At 40.9% G+C, this 5,981-nt stretch overlaps 1 pseudogene; it reads left to right on the top strand.

Annotated features, from left to right (window-relative positions):
• Nucleotides 1-634: 634 nt before the first annotated feature.
• On the top strand, nt 635-4,183 carry LOC139458065 (uncharacterized; annotated as a pseudogene).
• Nucleotides 4,184-5,981: the final 1,798 nt, after the last annotated feature.

Here is a 5,981-nt window from a genome sequence, read left to right as displayed (position 1 = left end):
GTGTGTAGTAGTGCCTTTAAAGTTGCACCATGTCGATACACATTTCAGAAATAGTGCCGTGTGTTACTTCCCCCGTTTGAAACCATTAACCAAAATATCCTTTCATAAACAACATCGTGCAACAATGTATGACAAGTTGTGTCAAATAGCCTCTCGGCCTAATATTTACAAAGAAACCACTTCTGTAAGTACTCCTTCAGTCAAACACGGCGTTAAGTGAGTAAACACACTGTATGTGTGAATAAAGTTTTAGTAATAGTTTCAGCGAAGATCTTTTGATTGCTGCACAGAGGTGTGTTAAGTAAAGGATAAAACACGCCCCCAAGGGTTTTGTTGAAAATGTAGGCAGAGTGCTTACATTTTCAACCAAACCCGAGAGGAAGTGTTTTATCTGTCATATAAATCGACAGAAAAAATACGAAAAATGCACTTTTTCATGACAAATTTTATTTGGATATTTTGTATTTGGATAAGTGTAATGCAGGCAGGAGGGAAACTCAGAAACGAATACACCTAAGCACATGCGCGGGCTTCAGACTTTCAAAGATTTGTACGTGCTGGAAGTTCGCGATTAAAGTCGTACACGTGGGACGACTTCTCATTTCTGTCAGCAGTACGGTGCACGACAAGAAGGATGGAGAGAGGAGACAGCGATGATATTTTTGTGACTCAGTTGAGCGTTATTGAAATTGAGGAAAAGGATGATAGTGACCGTGAGTTTCAGTTTAGATTAGGTGATCCTCTGGACAGCATGGACATTGATAAGGAACTCGAAATGTGTGTACCTAAATCGACAAGGTACAAAAGCGACTGGGCCCTTACGGTTTTCCAAAGATGGCAAAAGGAGAGAAGACAAAGGGCTCTGGATTGCAATTTGGATCTTCCGAGTGAATGTTTGACACACAGTATATTGGAAATGAAGCCTGAAAACATCGGTATGGCATTGAAATTTTTCTTATTCGAAGCACGAAAATAAGATGGAGGCCACTATCCATCACATAGTATTTAAGGCATATTCACTTCACTACAGTCGGCTATAAGAGCTAAAGGTTCCCACATAAATATGTTTGAAGGCGAAGAGTTTGAAGACAGTCGAAGGACACCGTCATGAGGAAACGTTGGTTTGGGGGCATCATGCAGAATGTTAGGAGACCATCACATGTGAGGAAGAGGAGCTGCTTTGGAAATCTAGGATGCTGGGTGACCACACACCAAGACAACTGTTGGACTCAATTTTGTACCTTAAAGGCAAGTTGCATTTTTGTGTATTTGTCGTTGACATAAGTGATACCAGTTTTACTTAAAAATATAAAATTGTGTAAAGAAAGTGTAAAGTGCACATAATTTGACAGACCACATTCTGACCATGAGTGAAATTCAAATTGTAATGACCCGGATTGGATAGTTGATCCGTGAAATTCTGTACATTTAAACCGAAAAATCACAATAAGTCAATGTGAAACACTTTAATTCTTTTCAAGCTCTCCTTTATTCCTGTGTGTGTTGCAAGTACATGTAAAGATTTTGACCCGTCCAGAAGTTTTTAAAAAGCAAACTGTTTGTCTTGACTTCATAATTTAAATGATTTGTAGTCGTTCTGTATAGCAAAGTTTCCATAATTAACAGGATTACATTTCAAGTATATTTGCAGGTCTGCACTTCGCGCTGAGGGGAGGGGAGGAGCACAGGTCCTTGAGGATGTCCAGGAACCCACAGATTACCGGACCACAGAAGGACCAGAACGGGCGACAGTTCCTTCTGTACACGGAAGATGTGTCCAAGACAAACCCCGGTGGTTTGAAGCAGCGGAAACAAGCCCCTAAGCAAGTGCGTGTCTACGAAGACTGCGAAAATCACGACCGCCGTTATGTACGACTGTTTGTGAAGTACGAGTCACTGTGGTGAGTATGGTATACATTTGTATCGGTACTTTGTATAAACAGTCAGTATTAATCTTGTGTATGTTCCCCTGTAACTGCAAGTACACAACAATCTTAAACAAACTTTAGGCATTCTTTCAAATCGATATTCATATTTTCTAGATGGCGAAATTGGTCTATGGAAATATCACCTATATTTTAAATTGTTTTCAAAAATCTAAACTCAAATTCAAATTGCGAAGTAGAATAATGTTATCTTTCAACACTTCGTCTTATTTTTATTTACCTTAAACAGGTAACCAGTTTAATCATTGATTGGACCTAAAATGGAATATATTTAATGTTCCTATTATATTGTTGATGTTAGTATTTTTACTGTTTTTGTAGTGAAGACGGAAAGAAGACTGACTACTTCTATTTCACTCCCGGAACCATGCCGAAAGGATGGAAAATGGTACCTACAGACACCTGTTGGGCATAACACGCTCCAAGCCACGGTCAAGCGCCTGTGCAAAGAAGCTGGTTTGGAAGGCACCAAGACAAACCACTGTCTCAGAGCCACGGCTGCTACAAGGCTTTATCAAGCCAACGTAGATGAACAGATGATCTGCGAGATAAGTGGTTATCATAAGGTTTTGCTTGTTCTTTTTAAAAAAAAAAAAAAAATAGTACACGAAAATGCCTACATTATGTCCCATGAATTCGTCATATTTTCCTGTTCTCGTATCTTCAGTGTTTCAGTAATGTGACATTGATTACATATTTTTTTAAACATTTTGTTACCAGTTTAAGAATATTCCTTTTTCCATGGTCACAAGAGCGAAGCTGTGCGAAGCTACAAACGTACATCGGACGTACAGAAGGCTAACATATCTGACATCCTGTCAAATGGACCTAAGCGACTTCAGTCGGAGACGGTGATAACTGCATCGAAAGGGACAACCGGGTGCGTGGTAACGGCAAAGATTGCGAAAACCGTTTGCTTGGCGTTTGAGACGACGTTTTGTTTTTCAGAACGTCAAGCTCTCATGCAGCACAATATCCATATAATGCCATGACTTGTAATGAACTCAGACCTTTCCCCCAGTAAACACGTCTGGTACAGGACAGTGAGACGGTGTGCGTCAACGTCTTAGGCGCCGACCACGTTGGCTAAATTTTGCAATGTTCTGCAAGAGGAGTGAGGCAAACACCCATTTGGAGACGCATACGCAGTGTGCCTCGTCGGGTGACACGATCAGGCCTGTCAAGGAAGTGAAAAGTGAATCGGGACTCATCTGAAAACATGACGCGTAACCAGCCACGATCAATCACCCAGTTTGGACGACTGACGTATGTTGCAAGATGACGATGTGTAAGAGCGGCTCAACACGTGGCCGTCGAGCATCGTCTGGCCAGTAACTCTTACTCAAGTCACCTGATTAAGGTTCACGACAGTTTGATACGCCGCTTGAGTTCGATTTGGTAGGGCCTGGTTTCATATCAATCGACTATGTACTTTGTCGTTGACCTGCTACGCCCTGAACGGGGTCGACCGTCAACATCTTGGGTTTGTTTATACCTGTTCCATACTCTGGTAATCACAGACTCTAAAATATTATACGTATTGGCCACTGCAGAGTCCAGGATGTCAATGGTCCACTGACGTTACGCGCGCTGCAGACAATGAATGGATTCAAGTAATTCACTGCATGATAAGCAGAATCTGTAAGATTGACAGAAATAATGGTCCCCAGATATGAATCAGGAATGGCACCTTCGCACGTGTCTGGTGCAACTGCGCGAGGCATGTGCGCACTACAGGATGTGTTTTGGTGTTAGGTTTACAGAAACAAATGTTATTGTACAGAATGTTTGTCGTTAACACTTATCTGTGCTGTAATACTTGGTATTAACATTTATACTTACTGATCCCATACTTTCTTTGGAAGAGTATATATTTAAAATGATGGTCCCAAGGATTTACTTCACATTGTTCATTAAGAACAAACATCGGTCCTAGAATATACTTAACGTCAAAAGAAACGGAAGTTGTAACTGAAATGCATATACAAATTTAAGAAACGACTGCGTTACTGAGACGTGATCAATATAAATTATGTAAACGCTGAACTGTTTTGGCTGATAATCGGGACTGATATTTCAATCGGATTGATACATCATTGTAATGCTATGTCCCCCAAAATTCGGATTAGACTTATATTTACATTTCTTGTTTCAGGGCAACGGAACACATAGAAAAGAACTACTTGTATTTCATGGAATATTTTGTGACATGGGTGAAAGGCTGCATCCACGTGTGAACTGTTTTTATTAATCCTTTCAAATGATCATGACGCCTCCACATGAGCAGACTGTGGGAGCTAATGGTGTGGGTGTTGGCCAGAGGAAACACAATGGATGTTTCAGAATTTGCGTTAAAACAATAAGCATAAACAACTTAACCATGTTACCGGCAAATTTTAGAGACAAGTTCAGCAAGTTCGGCAAATGTCGAGTCAGCAAGTTTTCACCATGTGGTTGTCTTGTGAATTGTATTTAAAATAATATCAATACTGGCGATACATTTGTCATTGCACGTACTTGGGAGCAGATTGGAATCTAATGAATAATGCAATAATGTGACGAGACGATCTTTTCTAGGTGTCGTTTTTTCGGCCTGCCACGCTCAGGTACCAAAACAACCCAACCTCAACACTGTCACCCAAGTTATCCAGACATATTCTTGATCAGCTGTATCCAGCTTTGAGAGACGACGTGCAGTCGATCAGGCAGAACTCTGAGAGACAAGGGACAGTAAACACAGGCCCCTGTACTGGGATACAGAGGCTGGCTACGTTTGCTACATTTTGTGATTTTATTGCAGCTTTAACGCCAGCCTGTGGATACAGTACAGATTGGCAGTGAAATGCCTAACTATTTACAAAGAATAGATAATCTTACCTTAAAAGTATGTGGGAAAGCAATCAGTTGGGTGCGGCCAACAATTATGAATGGGAGGTAAGTCTGTACTATAAGAAGGGAGGTTAACATTATCTTTCATTTGAGATATCATGCCGCAGTTTAACAAGGATACCCCACTCAGACACAGTATACTGACTCCGAGTCCTTGTTGTAGCCCTTTAATGCAGAGCGCCAAACAGGGTAACAACCAGTACCATCTTTTAACGTCTTTTGGTATGACGTGGACGGGGATCGAACCCTGGATCTTCCGCTCTCCGGGCGGACGCTCTACCACTAGACCGCAGAGATTTACTGATGGGAGGTAACTCTGTAAACATTAGCTGTCATGAACTCCAGATGGACCAAGGATGAGAGGTGAATGCTGTTGTATATACACACTGGTTTGGAGTGTTGTTTAATCTATTTGGGTATTACACGCCTGGCGATAGAACAAACGATCTTCTGGGCAGACACTCTATCCACTTTACCACAGAGGCGGTCTTGCCATGAGTTTATTCTGCCATGGTAAAATGATAGATGAACATGTTGTTTGTAGTTTGTTTGTTGTTTAACGCCGCAATCAGCAATATTCCATCTGACTGCGCTATATGACTGCGCTCTGTAAATAATTGAGTCTTGACTAGACAATCCAGTGATTAATATTATGAGCATCGATCAACGCAATTGGCAGTTTTGAGGAAGTTACTATATTTAGATGCCAGTGTCATGTGTCAAATTTCGGAATACCGTGTGTCACCGTCTCTCGAATTATCCTTGTCACGGACAAATCACCGCCTCGCTCCCTGGCTTTATTTGCAACACTGCTCGGCGAAGTCCGGCGTTCGTCGTTGTACAGTGTCATTGAATTCTAAGTAATAGATTTAGTGGTTTCATTCTCTTGTGATTTAATGCCACACTAATACCATGTATTGACTAGATATTTGATATATCCTGTACGTTCGCTACCTTATCCATGTGTTGAAATTGTTTTTTGTTACTATATTTTTCAAACATTAGTGGAGTTTATATGTACACTCAGATATTTCTCATGTATTTATGATATTTTTTCCCCCCTCAATAATTGTACATAGCTTGTTGTAAATCTTCGATGAATAGGAAACGCCGGTTCAACATCAAAGGGTCGACATTCTGATTGGC

The sequence above is a fragment of the Haliotis cracherodii genome, unplaced genomic scaffold (genome assembly GCF_022045235.1).
Source record: "Haliotis cracherodii isolate W230 unplaced genomic scaffold, xgHalCrac1.p SCAF_12, whole genome shotgun sequence".
Lineage (NCBI taxonomy): Eukaryota > Metazoa > Mollusca > Gastropoda > Lepetellida > Haliotidae > Haliotis > Haliotis cracherodii.
The sequence above is the reverse complement of the archived record's forward strand: the minus strand, read 5'-3'. Positions and strand labels throughout refer to the sequence as shown.